Source organism: Manacus vitellinus, unplaced genomic scaffold (assembly GCF_001715985.3).
Source record: "Manacus vitellinus isolate BGI_N305 unplaced genomic scaffold, ASM171598v3 scaffold_7_pilon, whole genome shotgun sequence".
Classification (NCBI taxonomy): Eukaryota; Metazoa; Chordata; class Aves; order Passeriformes; family Pipridae; genus Manacus; species Manacus vitellinus.
In genome coordinates this window covers 8,514,471-8,530,788 of record NW_021940813.1, presented here as the reverse complement: position 1 = coordinate 8,530,788, position 16,318 = coordinate 8,514,471, and the positions used below count along the sequence as shown (strand labels likewise).

Below are 16,318 nucleotides of genomic sequence, written 5' to 3'. Positions count from 1 at the left end.
CCGAGTGCGCAGTGTGGTGACCGGCACTCGCCTCGCTGACTGATCGCACCGGAGGGATATTTCGGGAGACTCCTGTGGGTAAGGTCATTTTATCCAGGCAAAAGCCCGGCATTGCTAAACTTGGTGGCGGGTGACTGAAATGGGCACTTTCGGGATTGCTGCATTACCCTGATGCGAGGGGGCTCCAGTCGCTATTGGTAGTTAAGTGGAATAACTGCAGTAGTTCTTCTGGTGAGTGCTTTTTGCGATAAATAAATAAAAAAAATGATTAAAAATCTCCTCCCTTCTTCATGCACCCTCTGGGTTTGAGGGAGTACTGTAAAAGCAAGGAGTCTTTAATTTTCCCTATTATTTATTTTTTTTAATCTTCCCTGTTGTAATGTATTTGACTGAAAAGGGTATGTGCTAATGAAGAAGCTCTCCGTGATGGAATCTAATTAATATGAGCTCGGAGCCCATCCGCTGGTTAAATAAATGTTTCCAACTCTGTGCAGCGTTCTGCTGCATTTCATAGCTGCAATGGAGGTAGAGAAATCCTGCTCTTCAAGTTGTTAAACTTTAAGGTGGTGATCCTTATTGATCGTAGTACAGTGCACTGGTGCTAAACGGGTTAAATGCCACTGGTAATTTGGGATTGCAACTGTTCCTTCAAGGAAATTATTAACTGAGGGACAGTAAGGACAAAAAACCCCTCAGCCTGATAGTAGAGAAATACCGTAAATGTCACTAGCCTGAAAATCTCTCATCCAGCTGCTCTTACAAAATATTTTTTTCACCCAATAACTTACCTACTGAAAGCTCAGACCACGTGTATGGGAGTTGGAAGATGTGCAAACAGAGATGCTCTCTTCGATATTTCGTACATACATGCATCTGGCTGAGGGACTGTGTGGGAATTCATTCCTGTTACTTGTGGTGTGAAGCGAGACAGGGAAAAAAAGGAAAGAAAAGATCACCTTCTTAGGAACAGAAGTGAGCAAGGGAACCACTTCAGCCTTTAAAGATTTAAAGGAATCCGAGCAATGCACATAGGTAATCTTTCTCCGCTAAATCAGTTCTGATAAGAAGGAATGGGGGAAGGTTAAGGAATCGATAGTGATGACGTTGTGCAGTGCAATGCACTGCAATGCTAAAGTTACATGGTGTGTGTGAAAATATGTACCCTTATGTACTGCTGGTGGGTTCATGCATAATGGATGGAAGAAGATATGCAGATCTGTCTGTAGGAAGATGGATGTGTTTGTGCAAAGACGGCGATTATGTAACTTGATTACATCAGTGGCATCAGTCGCCGATAGTGGAATAATATGCTCCTATAGCGTATCGATCACTTGGGTTAACTTTGTGGCGTTCCCGGCAGCGGGGGATGGAGTCCTGGGCAGAGGAGGGGAGATCCTTTCTCAGCTCCTGACAAGGGGTTTGCCTCTTGCAGGCTGCCTTTTGCATCAGCGTGCTGCTGGCGGAGTTTCCCCGGGACAGGGAGTTCACGGAGGAGGAGGAGGAGGCTGCCGAGGCGCTGGTTCAGCCACACCCGGGGAGAGGGCTCCCGAAGAGCCCCTGCAAGGCTGCACAATGGTCCCATTGAGCAGCCCGGGCTGCGCGCTCCTCGGCAAGGTCACACCGCAACCTGGAACTTCGGTGCATGGCAACAGCTAAGCGAAGGAGGAACAAAGCCGAAATTAAAATTGATTCTCCTCCTCCCCCCTCGCCGTCGCCTACCTCCAAGCACGTCATTCTGCTGACCCCTCTTCCAATGCTCAAGGCAGGCAGCGCTGGTGCCACTTTGCCCTGAGTGTGAGCGCCCGGCATAGACAGCGTTGTCTCTCTCTCCGGGTGTGCAGTGACTGCCTCACAGCTTTGGCAGGGTGCTGCTTCAGCGTGTTAGGATACAGCGTGACTGACTTTAGAAAAAAGTATTGTCAGATACAACAGTCTAATATACCTGTTAGATTTACAGGAAACTAAAAGGTGGTCCATTAGCACATCTCAAGCGTCTCAGAAATAAGGAGGTGAAGAGCAAAGGTGTAACAGGAGCCCCATCTGTTTAACTCTGATGGACTTTTTTAGCAAATTGTCCACAAAGATAGTAGTATCAAGATATGCCTTAATACCCATTTTAGAATCCTGAATCACTTTTCCTATCTGTTCAGGGGGAGGAGGAGGAAGAGCACTCCTTGAAGACAGATAAGCTCACAAAGGCACTGCTGAGGCCCCATACCTCTAACAGATGCATTTTCTGAAAAATGTAAGCCTGATGAAATCTTAACTCAACTGAAATGAGTGATCTTATCATCACTGACCTATGTCCTTCCCCACTTCACTCTGACTCCATTCTAACAAAATGCCACTAAAATATTTCTCGGTTAAGAAGAGGTGAGAGCAGAGTGAGTTTTACATCTCTTGATAAACATGATCTTCACATACCTACTAGATTTAATGCACTTTCAAACTCATGGTAATTTCACCCTACAACTAGCCTGAAAAATAATTTTCTCTGCTTCCCTGGAAACATCAGTATTTTAAAGTTGGTTCACCATTAGTTCATGACTATTTTCATATTTCTGGAGGATAAGTCTGGGTAAGCACTAATAAATCCTGCTAATGTAGTTTAGAGTTTGACATTCATAGAGTATACTGAGTAAATTGGAAAAAAAAGAATGTGAAGTTAACTCTGTTTCCATCCTTCAGGGGTCAGAATAACACTATGGCAACTCCTATGCATTGCTGCAGCTCTTATGATTTTTAGACATGTCCATGGCATACTCTGTTCTGCCACACATAATTACAGGCATGCTCTTTCTATTGATTCCTTAAAAGACCCCTTGTGACACACAGGCTACATAACTGTACCACCCATCTTAAAGGAAAGCTCATTTGTCTACAGAAGGTGTTATAAAACTGGTGGTGTAAAAGAGTAGGCATTGACAGTGTGGGAATGTATCACATGGTACATGTAAAGTGCCATGCAGCATACAAAGATTTGCAAATTCAGGATAATAGAGAGTAGTAAGTAACCACGTTTTATTTATAGATTAATTGTATTGCTGTTGTTAGCAATACCCGCTTGGTAAAAATAGAGGGTTTCAGCTCCTATCCAATATCTGTTCAGTTTGCACCAGATGTAGCTTCTTTGAGAGGAAACTTTCATTGCCGAAGTAAAGCTGTAAATCACTCGGACAAATGAAGAGAAAATGTGAAGAGAAATATTTACATAAAACATTCCCAGGCTCCAAATCTCAGACCACTGAAAGCAGTGAGAGTTTTGCCACCCACTCCTCGCTGTCGCTGGAGAGCTGGCTTTTAAACAGCAGTGCATGAAGAATAATCTCAGTGCCTCCCTCTGAAAGAGCAGGCTTCTGACTGTCATTATCACTGAAGACAGTAGACTTGTTTTACTGCTGATAGGAAAATCTGAAACAGGGCAGATCTTAATGAAGCTTTTTTACTATTCGGTGCTGTTCTTGTAATGTATTCAGAGTACTTTCTGTGGCTATTATGTTGAACCCATATATTAGAAAACAAACAAACAAAAAAAAGGATAACTGACTGTGGTTTTCCTTCAGTGTATTTGCACTTACAGAGAAGCATTTGGATATACTTCTGTGTTTCATAACAGCTGTGATCTTTAGCGGCTGGGAACCTTTTTATTTTTATAGTGCACACTGCGTGATAATATATGGCAATTGAAACATCCAAGCTCTGATTAATATGATTAAAAGCTAGCAACTTATCTAGTGGTGCTGAAGTTGTAAAGTTTAATTATAGAGACACCATTTGCACAGCTATAGGTAAGGTTGTGTCAGCATTTCTATTATAAACCTCTGTCTTGTTTCCATCCATTGTGTCAGGGGTCCATGAAATGAGAAGAACCCACAGTAGAGACCATAATGGCTATTTTAGGTTATAGTCATGGCCTGTCAGGTTAATAATTCATATGTTTCTTTAAGTCTTTATGTGAATGTCTACAGCAGCACCAAAACAGCCATTGTGCTCTATCATTTCAAGTGTATGCTTCTTTTTTTTTAAATGTAACTAAATATGAGGTGATGGACCACAGTGACTCAGGGGATCATTTAATGTGTCATTTTTTTATGCACTTTCATATTGTTTTCATACTCCTAAAACAAAACCAGATAAAATGCAGCAATGAATTTTACCCATGACAGCTTAAAATTAATGCACAGTTAGGTGAAAGCTCTTTTGAGGGGCGGGGAGGAAGGAGGGAAAAATGAAGATGAAAGCTTGTGGGTTTTTAATGTTAATATTCCAGCTTTGCATATTCCCCTGAGGTAGTCACATATGGAACTCCATCCTGCAGAAAGGGAAAATCCTATGATATTTGCCAAAGCTCTGTAAGACCAGGGCAAGGAAATCAGGTAGTGCTGGTTCTCTGTTTTAACACTGAGTACTCTGTTTTTCTAGGTCTCACTGTACCTGTGTATTATAGGCATTCCTAGGTCATTTCATGGTGTTATACAGCACACTATTTATGCCTCAATAACCAAGTCTGAACAAACGAACCAAGGGTGTCAGTCTTACTGCTTCATGTTCTTAGAAATTTCATGTTTATAAGAACAGCACATAAACATACAGTAATCCTTCAATGGTTGTAGCATCAACTGCAGCAATTACAAAGAACGAAGTAGGAGAAAGGGAGAAAATGAAAACACTGAGATTTTTGCCAATGCAGGAGATACTATTTCCATTTTATTTTTTTTTTTACTTTTGGTAATAGTTTAGGAAATTCTCAGCACAGCTTCTGAAAAGAAATACAGAAACCTAACTCATGTGTAGACAAGATCTGTACAATCTATACAAGTCTATACAATCAGCAGGCAGACAATGGGTAGTGCTACTTGGAGATTGGATGGCTAGTGGCGTCAGAAAGTTTTCTGTTCTTTGGTCCTTCACAGCTCTCCACATTGAATAGAGCATTGTAAAAAAGGAAGAAGATGGAGACTAGCAGAATGGGTTAAAAAAGGGGGCAGAAAAATGTATAAAATATACAGACAATGGTGAAGTACCTACTCTCTCTTCAGAGATAGAATATACTTCTATATTCCTCTTGTCTGTTCTTCACTAGTGAAACCCAGATGACTAAAGTTGTTGCAGTTCCCAACTCCCACTGCTCTATTTTTTTTTTTTTTTGGGAATGCTTAAACTCTTCAGTATGAGGGCCATCACCTTTTTGTTTTCATGCCTGTTTCCAGTCACACAATGAGACTGTGATCTCTCAGTTGAGGTAACTTGAGGTGCTTCTCCATAAAATGATAAATTAGTGGCAGGAACATGAGAGAAAGAATGTCTTCTGTTAGCTGAAAAGACTGATAATTTACGCAAATCAAATTTTCCTCTGACAAAGTATAAACCTTAGAATTTTCAACAAAAATATCACAATGCTCTTGCAAGACTGCCACTTAAAAAGCTAGTGCAACTGCCACATAAAACCTCAATATCTCAGTTCCTCTGTTAAGTTATTCCACTTAGTAATGTGTGTGCTTGGAGTGTCAGTAGCAATTTCTACTCAATCCCGACCAAGAGCTTAGACTGTTTCAAGGAAAATGAAGTCATAGCATGCATCCATTGTAATGTGCAGGGAAAGGCTTCTGCTGGTGAGGTTAGGAGGGAGCTTAACTGGCTGTGACCTGTCTGGGTTCCCAGACCAGTTGCCTCAGACTGAGAATTGCTGTGCTTTAATGCTGTAAGGGACCTGTATGTACATTGTCCCTGTCTACATCCATTTGACAATGCACCTTCACTGGATTTGACTGAGCTCAGATCATACGCCTCAGGGATAATTCCTACACCAAGATCTGTCGGTATGGTGGAAGCCTTGGGATGGAGCCACAATGTCTGCACAGGAATGTGTTTGGCCAGGATGCTTTTGTGTGGCACTGATCCCTGGCAACAATTTTAGCCCTGTGTCTGTCAGGTTGCTGTTCAGTGCACAGAATTTCAGGATGGCAGCAGAGCACAGCTGTTACCATATAGCACCTTGGCATTTTGCATCCTCGACTTTTCTGTAATGCTTTCTGGCTGTCTCCTCCCACATTAAAACTTCCCTCCCTCCCCACACAGGAAATCTTACCTTTGCTCATTTTAGAATAACCTACCTAGAAATGCATGGCATTTCCTTTTCAGCAAGCTCTGTGTGTGATGGAAATGTGTCTGTTTGTGTATCAGTCTATCTACACATTCAGTATACACAATTTATTTTGTTTAATATCTCATACAAAAGAGACAAGGCCTGTGAACTTTCTACTAGACATTTCTTTGGGGGGTCCTGTAGCTGAAGGTGGTGTGCTTAACACCAATGCAAAATCAGGTTTGCTGATTGGCACTGTCTCTCTGCACATACATACATATTTAGTTATCACAGTATCACAGAATCATAGAATATGTAAGTTGGAAGGGACTCATCAGTTTTATCAAGTTCAGCTCCTGGCCCTGCACAGGACAGCCCCAAGAATCACTCCATGTGCCTGAGGGCATTGTCCAAACACTTCTTGAACTCCATCACGCTTGGTGCTGTGACCACTTCCCTGGGGACCCTGTTCCAGTGCCCAACCATCCTGTGGGTGAAAAACTTTTTCCTGATATCCAATCTAAATCTCCCCTGACTTAGCTTCATGCCATTTGCTTGAGTTCCATCAATGGTCATGACAGTGAAGAGATCAGTACCTGTCTCTCCTCTTCCCCTCACAAGGAAGTTGTACCTGCAATGAGCTCTCCCCTCAGTCTCCTCCAGGCTGAACAGACCAAGTGCCCTCAGCTGCTCCTCATATGGCTTCCCCTCAAGGCCCTTCACCATCCTTGTGGCCTCTAATAACTTAATGTATGCTTTCAGGGATCATTTTTGTAGTTTGTCACTAGAGGAGAGTTATGTACGTGTACACATGTACAAATACATATACCTGCTTATGCGTGTTGCTTACATACGTGTTTACTTACATACCTATGCATTTACTCACTTGCATACACAGAGAAAGACTGAGACCAAGCCATAAAGAGGAAGTACAGTAGTTATTTCTTATTCTAAATGTAGGAAACAAAGCATCATTCAAACATACCATGAGAGGGTAGCTGGATTTGGGGGTCGATTTAATATCAATATATTTTTTAATGATCTGTAAATGTAACTGATTTGAAGACAACACAAATTTATTTTGGAATGCCAAAGCAGAAACCTACTTTGAAAGGACTATCAAAGATCATCACTAGGGCTATATGATATCATCTATAACTTTAGAAGTATACATGATAAAACTTTGGAAGATACAATCTGAATCTTTCCTGTATACCTTTCCAACAGAAGAGGTACTCTCAAAAATCTCTTGTCCCTTGCTATGGAAAAGTTCAAATAGAGTGTTTGCTCAGTTTACAGCAGAAGAAAGCTATATATATTATAAAAGGAATGTAAAGCTTTGTTTAGTATTTTTTGTGTAACATTTAGCAACTGTTGACTCTCATATTCAGTATGAATAATAGATCTGCCTGTGGTCACTTCTTATCCAGAAAGCTATTAAGGAAGGAAGAAAGGACTGAAGAATGACAGCAAAATGAAAAGTTTTCCACATGAGAAGATTCCTATCTGAGGAAAGAGATGAAGGCTTTGTTTTATTCAGAAAAAAAGAGGAAGATATGATGTGCAAGAACAGGTGATGCAGTAGGAAATACTGAAGGCTATTGAAAAATAGTTTTGGTTCTCTTAAGTATTGTTTTCCTGATGACCAATAAAATTTAATTGCAAAAAAGTAAAGGAAAGCACTCCTTTACATAGTTTATTTAAATCCTTTGTCTCTAGGATATATTGAAGAAACAGCTCTAGTAGAATAGAATAGCTTACTAAAAACAAAATTTTAAAATTTTGCATTGTAATGGATACCTAGTTAAGATTATCAACCTGTATAACAGATAGTTAGAAGGTTATCACCCTGTGTACCCCAGTTATAGTGTAATCAATGGATGTATGTGTCTGTGATTTTGGAAATGTTAAAGAATGCTTCTTCCAAAGGATTTGTTACTGACTTCCCTTGGAGGTCTGCTGTCTGACTAGATGGACTGTTTGTTCTTGTAACCATCGTTCTTAATTACCTGTTCATTTTACAAACCCAGCAGTTATGGTACTGCTTAATAAAGATTTTATTAATGCTGACTGGGCAGCCTAATTTTGCTGTTTAAGTCCTCATTACTAAAGTCTTGATCCAAAACCCACTGAGGAAAATGGAAAGAAGCCCACTGCACTCAGTAGGTGTTGATCAATTTTCAGCTTTATCATCTAATTTCCTAATTTTTGTCAATTTCTGTGAAAAAAAATTCATGCTGTTTCTTATCTTTAATAAGAATAGATTAGATTGATTAGAAAAAGAAAATCTTGTAAACTTTAACAGAATTCAGTAAAGCTTCACTATGTTCTTGACATCTGTGCTGGTTTAAAGGTAAACCAACAGGGGAAATGAACTCAACTCAAAAGAGAGATTATAAATCAGAAAAACAATTTAATAAAATAATACAATAAGTACGATTATACAGACAAACAATTGGTTTTAACCCACAAAACCCCAGTGTATAACCCAGCACCCTGAGGCATGAACAGAGTGGTGTTCTTTGGGCCCCCTGAGTCCAAAGGAAAAGGAGAGGGGAAAACCTGTTGGTGAGAGTGCTGGTGCAGTCTGGTCAAGAGTGGTGGTTGCAGTCCAGTTGAGAGTGGTGGTCTCAGTCTGGTTGAGAGTAGTGGTCTGCAGTTTGGTTGAGAGTGGTGATCTTCAGTCTTCCTCTGGATCCCACGAGTGGTTCCAAAAGTTCCAAGACTCCAAGATTATATATTCTCCAGTTCAGGCAGGAATGCTCAGTACTTCCCTCAGGGCAGGGAGTTCCACAAAAGAGTGTGAGGATAGGAGCACCCTTCTATCTCACAGGCCTCTTAACACCTAGTTTATAGCCTGAGGAGTCAGGCTGCTCTGGGCAGAAGGTGTAAATAGTCTATTGATACCTTCATATTTTGTTTCTTCATTGAAAGGAATGTCTAGATTCTTAAAAGGTTACCACACCATCCTTGGTCTCTGGTGCTTTCAGTTGTTGTGATGGGAAACTTGTAAAGCTCTTTAAAATCAATCACTAAAAATATATGCAATATTAGGGTACATCCTAAGCTCATTAGTCAAATTGAAGATATTTTTCAATCTGTAGTTAGTTTAACTTATCCTCCTTCATATTTCTTCTTCAGTGCTTTATATATAAATTAATGTATAATTAATATTATATATAATAATATATATTCTGTCAAAGGACCATCACATGGCTCAATGGACAGACACTGTAGTTCTGCTTATGGCTGTTCACTTACAAGGGTTCTTCCTTAATTAGTGTTTTTTTCTTGATTGTGTCCTTTGGTAGTATCACTTAACGCTTAAAACTTTCATATTAGCTAATGCAATGTATGTCTTTTATTTCTTTGGTGTCTGAAATCAGTCCCTTTCACTAGTTCCAAATATTCCTTCTCTGTAAAACTTTACTAGATGTGTCAATGCTTCAGTGTCCTGTCTCTAAACTCTGAAAGACGTAAGCACCTTCTGTCTTCTTGTCTTTTTACGTGTTTCATCTATTTATAATATAAACTCTTTGTTTAATATTTCTATTTTATTGTATATGAAGTAGGGTTAGAGAAAAAGTTAATATCTTCTCCCTACCTAAGTGGAAATTCAGTTTTTTGTCAGCCGTTGAAAATCATAGAAAGTATTTGCTTTCTTGAAGCCTCCAGAAAAGAAGTGATTTCCATTTTGGTTGGAGGGTAGATTTTTTAATATTTTCTATTTATTTAGTACTTCGATTTTGGGAGAATTGAATCAAAAGATGCCATTTTAGACATAAAACTTTAATGAAAACAATTTCTTCTCAGTAGAAAATTAATCAGGGAAGATAATTTCAGAGGATTTAATGCAAGTTCTTAGCAGAACAGGACTCTCAGCTAAGGTCTTTAGGTGCTAAATAATACAAATATGAAAATAGTACTGTGAGTCATACTGCTGGGGGTGGCTGGGTCAGCTGCCTGTTTCCTAAATACTAATCAGTCTTTTTAATTTAAGATTACCTCACTATTCATCTTCTTCTTTTTCCATGTTGTCTGAATTAATTGGATATTAAATATGGATGGGCATGAATCAAAGGTAGCTTGTGTTTTTCCTTTTTGTCAGGGTTCAGGTGTAACTCATGTAGTTAACAGAACAAAAATATTAATAATACTAGGTCTTTCAGATTTTGCTGCTGAACTTTGACCCTGTGTTTGCTCTTATTCATCAAATCTTAATCCAGTGCCCAGGGATTTGTGGGAAAGGCTGCTGTTGGTCCCAGTGTGTAGTAGATTTGGGAATCTTCAAATTTTAGCAGTGAGGTTGTCTTATTTCATGCAGTGCATTCCCTGTCGGTGCACAGCCATCAACTGCTGCACACTCACAGGTACTGACTGCCTTTGGGAAGAGCAGCCTTCCCAAAGGGAATGATGAAACAGGGAAGCTCCTGTTTCTCTGGGAGATAATCCCAGAGGTGAGGGGATCTTGGGTTTCGTATACGAAAGCTCTGCTGTTTGTTCCAGGTCTTGTTACTGGAATTGACAAGCCGTGCTCAGTGCCATCCGCTGGGCTAATTCCAGCTGACGGCTTTCGACCACGGCTGGACCGCAGAGCTCCACGGTGACACTGGCGGCATTTCCCCATCTCAGGAATGCTCCAGCCAGTGGGCTCCGTGCCCGGCACAACCTGTCGCCTGGAGACTCGTGGTTTCCATAGCTTTGCTTAATAGAAGACATTTTTGTCTACTCGGAAGATACTTGTGTTTGCTGATTTGGAATAATACTAAGTGAAGCAAGGGTAAACCGATTTCACACAGAATCTCCTGTCAGAGCTCTGTGTTTCATCAAGAACGGTCTTAGAGTAACTCCAGTGAAGCTGTTTCATTCGGCTTGCCAGATTGAGTCCAATATGAACCTTCAACATACATATTATTGCATTAATTTTAATGAATAAAGATCACAGACGTATTACTTATTTAATTAACATAGCAAAACCCATTGTCAGTGAGCAAAGAAGTTATATTGCGCAGCCGCTCTAATGCAATCACCAGAGTATTCTTTATGGCTATGAGAATATAATTTTCTTGTTAAAAAGCTTTGATGTTTCTTTAAATATATAAAAATACGGGATATGTATAAGGCTTACCAGCCATCTCAAATGCCTTGTATCAAAATGAATCCTTTAGTTTTAATTTGTGTTTGTTTTGATGGGTTTTAAATAATTCTGATGTATATATACAAGCATATTTATAAATATAAGCAGAGGTATATGTGTATATACATAACTTTTGTTATAAAATCATAGGTGTTAATATTGAAAATATAACTGTTATGTCAATTTTCATATGTTACTTTTATGTCAATTTTCATATGTTACTTTTACCATTATTGTTGTCATTTTATTTGCACAGTTATGGGCTGTTTAACCACTAGAGTTTTGCTTTTCTTGTGCTTTTCTGCCTGGTTCAACTCACTGTTAGACAGAAAATGCTCCTTTAATTTGTTCCTGTGGAATTCAGGAGCACTGTGTTGAACATTCGTCTACTCCACCAAGACCCACTGCGCAAAGTCTCACCCGTGTGTCTGGTTCAGACCTACACGTGCTTTTTCATCCAAACTCCTTCATGCATTACCACATGGGTTGCTCTAAAGTTTCTGCAAGTCGAGGAGTCAAGAAGCCACCAGTCAGCTGAAGGACAGTATCTTGACATGTGCAAGACAGGCAACTGTCTCTGTGTTAGTCCTGAATTCATAACTCACAGGGAGTCTGTGTTTTGTAATAGGGGAAGCTATGGGCAGTACGTCTCGTAGGTTGGCAGGAACTGCTTGCTGTGTAAAAGCTGGCTTAATGTAGGAGTCAAGATTTTAACATATACTTTGCTGTGTTTAATCCCACACTGATGCAGATGATGAAAACCATTGCTTGAACACAATATATTTAGATAGACTGTGGTTTATCTGATAAAAAAACCTGAATGTGAAAATGCAAACATAATTAGTCTAAAGTGTATCAGGCAGTATCAGTGCCACTTGAAATACAGAAATAAGTGAATTTATTGCTTATTTGGCAGGAACTATGGTTCTACAATCCTCACTTCTATTGTTGTTTTGATGCTGTGATTTTAACCCCTCTAAATGCTCTGAAATAAGCTTTTGGCTTTATGCTTTGTTTTGATGAATGGAGGTGACTGAATGTTCAACTAGAGACAGTTGCCTATAACATTACCTTGTATTTTTTCTATCAAAATTGGCACAGTATTCTTAGCTTAAAAAGGAAGGTTTTTTTTCCTTTTTTTTTTATTCTTTTACTGGAAATTTATAGTTTAAGGTTATTGCAGGATAGAGGAAAATAGTACAATAAGACAATCATACCAATTTTTGCCACCCAAAACCTTTTGATTTTGTTTTGAGGATTATCTCTTAAGGCTTTAAGAAAAAAAGGGAAAAAAAACCCCACACAACTTCCCCTGGTGACAATGGAAAGGGTCACACCGGAAAAAAAGACAAATTTTTGTAATTAAATTTAGAGAAACACCTCTTTAAGGTGAGAATATTTTAAAGTGCAAATTGTCTTTCTTGTTATCTTAGAGGGCAGAGAGTCCCTTTTACTATTTAAAGCTTATTTTTAAAATAGCTTCAGTATGAAAGGGCCCACTTTTTGCTCAGTCTTTAGCAAAGAGTAAAATTAAACATACACTGTCCAGCAACACTCACCTTCCTTTAGATGGTCAGAAATAGTTAAAATATAGCAGAGAGCACTATCATTAATCTCAGTATCAAAGTAGTATATACTTCTAGGGAGTTCCATAAAATTTAGTTTATGGAACTCAAAAGTTTTATAACCAAGTTGTTGGGGTTTGACGTATGGAATGACTGATTTCAGCAGGAGGTTTTGTTTTGGCGATGTCAGGAATTTTAGTCCACTTTTACCGTTACATGATCTGCATTGTGCATAGCTTTTATGGTGAATACATGCATGAAACAAGAACTACTTTATCAGTTTCTATGAGCAAATGCAGACTTCACTTTCTCTGGCTGTACACACCTCTCTTTTTAAAGAACATTAAATTTTACTTGGAAACAAATCCATAGGGGAGAAAATATCCTTAAATGGTCCTGTATTTTATGTGCTTTGATACATAAATACATGATGTGATACAAGAATTAGCTTCAGAAACATGGAATTTATTTATCAGTTGAGGCATTCTAGCTGTCACCAGTCACAAACAATGATTGTGACTCCCTTCTGCACACGTTGCTTACCTTAGACAAAAATTCTGCATTTACATAATTCATTGTTCCTGAGATTTCATACTCCAGTTGAACAATTAGCTGCCAGTTAAAATAACAGGGGCTCTCCAATTGGATTTTGTGACAGGTTTTGACAAAGTTCAACTTCTTTCTAGAGGCACATTGTGAGCTGGCAGTGCCTGGCTGACGGGGAGCATGTCAAGTGCCACAGATGGGCAGGCACAGGATGTGCAGGCAGTGTGGACGGGTGCTTGGAAAGCCATGGGCAGTGGTCAGCAGAGCACTGCCTTCCCATCTTGTGCAGCCCTGTAGTTACCACACGTGCTGTGTAACAGCTAACAGGCATGGGAAAGGCTGCTCCAAGACGGATGTTAAAGAAAGGCTATTAATAATTAAAAAATTGATAATACTTGGTATCGGTCAGTGGCCTCTGGCGTGACTTTGGGTTGATCACATAATCCTTTCTGTGGCATACATTATCCCTAAACAGGGATCCTTGCCTCCTTGGCCAATGTTAAACCTTGGCTTAACATCAACTCCCAGGTGAAGGAGAGGGCTTAGCTGGGAGGCTGTCCATCCACTGCAGCTCTCTGGGGCCAGCTGGCTTAGGTGGCAAGAAGGGGGGCAGCAAACTTGTGCTGGTTTTGGCTGTGATAGAGTAAATTTTCTCCAAAGGGTGGAGAGCAGCTCATGGACATACTGCCCGATGCCTTACCCTCTCAAACGGGTTAGCCAGGACTACAGTATTTGTCATTTGGCCTTGGGTTCCTTCTCAGCCACCTGCAGTGGACTCCTACTCTTAGTTATTACTATTACTGTTGGTTTTTTATTGTAGCATTTTGGGGTTGTTTTCAGTTGTGTGAAGTGCAGCCTCCCCTGCATGATAGTTTTTTCAGGCATAAAACTGGTAGTAGATATTGTCTGTCCTAGGCTATGTGAGGGATAAGCTTAGGGATAGAATGGTATCAGAGGACTGTTCAATACAGACCAAACCAAGTCTGTCACCTTGGTGTCAGAGGCGGTCATTGGAGTGAACTGTCTTCCCTCACCTGTTGACTCCAAGCAGAAACCAGCAGTGAACTCACACAGTGCAGGGTAGATGATCCATGAGAGGAGTTTACTCAAGGACTGCATTACTTTGCAGTGCAGACATATTGTCTGACTTCAATTCCCACAAGCAGAATGGGGTGATAGCACTTCTCACCTCACTGGCACACTAAGGGAACAGACACATTAGCGGCTGTGAGATGTTAAGATACAGTAAGATATGGTGTTTTGCGGTGTGATGAGAGTGCAAAAGACAGACTTCTGTCTGAGAAGATGGATGAGTTTCCTTCAGTAAAGCATTAATACATGCTGTATTCTACTCCTGAAATGTGAGCTAGTAGTCACAGACTCTGCAGTTGTTTCTAGGGATTTTTTTATGCAGATGGTACCTTCTGATTGTCACATTATAAGACTCATGCACACACGAAAGGGAAGAGTGAAATGGAGAGGGGTAATCTAACTGAATATGAAGAGCATATTTATAAGCAGATTTTTTTTGCTTAGGTAAATAAGCTCACTCTTAGCCTTACGCATTTGAGCTCAGTCTGGCTATATCTGAGTTTATAAGATGTCTATGCCTCTTTTATTTATTTCCCTTTGAAAAGCCTCAGAAACGTGACTGCCATCACTAACATGCTGCTGAGAAAGGTCCGTGTGGAGCTTTGTACCACTCCCCCTGCCTGTTTTTCCCTGTCTGGCTGGGCAGGTGTGTGCCTGCTGCTCTCTGAATCAGGATTGGGAAGGCAAACGGATCTCCAGTGCAGGTCCCATTTGGGGCATCACCCTGTAACACAGGTGCTTCTCAGAAGTAAACTACAAAGCTTCTTGGTCTTGTACACTCCTTTCCACAAATTGTCCTGCCAAAAAAGGGCCAGTGAAGCAAAGGTTTGGTGAAATTCCATTTGACACAGCCATATTTCCCATCTGTAGGACTGCACTGCACTCGACACTCAGCAGATCGTGTTTGTTCAGCAGATTTCAATTAAAGGTGTTAGTGCTTTTAAAGGCCAAGCTGGACTTCTTCCAAAGCAGGTTTTTTATTTTCCTCTCCGTACATAGCTCCATAAAATGTCTTTGTATGGACAAAATGTGCATCTGCCTATACCCTTAGAAAGCTTTTATGATTAAGTTGTGGAAGAAATTCTTTTACCTTACCCTGTCTGAATGGGCAATAGTGTATGCTTGAGAGGAAGGAGACATTGAGGTTAGGGTTTGGATGGGAATAGGGATTTTAATGTTGGCGGAGGAATTATTATTTCTGTCTATTACAAGATTTCCCATAATCACCCAGTTGCCATTTCTCTCTGTTGTAAATGCTCAGAACCTGCTCCACACAGCTTACAAGAGAGAGAAATTGTATAGGGGTAGCTGGGGAACACAAGGTGATAACCAAACCATATTGGAAACACTTGACAGTAGCCATCAGCTACTGCTTCCTTCTCAATTTTTCATAGGCATCACAGTGGAGGAGGGTTTTGAAGGAACAGAGGATGGAGTTCTTCATCTTTTAGTCTGCTTGAATGATTTGAGAAGGCTATAAAAAACCACCCCAGGCTTAATTTTGTAGCAGCCAATTCTCACAAATTGTCTGTCTCTAGGAAGAACACAAAGCTTCTGCAATGCCAGGCCACCTGCAGATGTCACTTAAGAAAAAACAGCCCAGTTTTCTTTGGACTATCAAAACAAATGACTTGCTTGAAATCGTCCTGATTCTGTAAGGTGATTTTAGCTACGGAAGAAGAAATTTCTGCAAAAATTTCCATGAGCCTTTCAGAATTCTGTATAATAAATCTTTCCTCCATCAGTGAAATCCCAGTATTTTAAATTTAGAAAATAGAAAACCATTGCTAAGGAGGAAGTAAACTTAATTTCATATTACAGAGTATTGATAGTATTTAAATAAAATATTTAGGTTCTTAGTTTGAATTTGGACTTTTGACCTCATATTATTAA

The 16,318-nt window shown here is 39.9% G+C and overlaps 1 protein-coding gene across 1 annotated transcript in view; it reads left to right on the top strand.

Annotated features, from left to right (window-relative positions):
- The first annotated feature begins 13 nt into the window (after positions 1-13).
- IL1RAPL1 (interleukin 1 receptor accessory protein like 1) overlaps positions 14-16,318 on the top strand; it is a 689,617-nt gene continuing 673,312 nt past the window's right edge. Inside the window, exon 1 of the mRNA XM_018084251.2 lies at positions 14-78. The gene's annotated coding sequence lies outside the window, so the exon portion shown is untranslated. The remainder of the gene's footprint in view (positions 79-16,318) is intronic.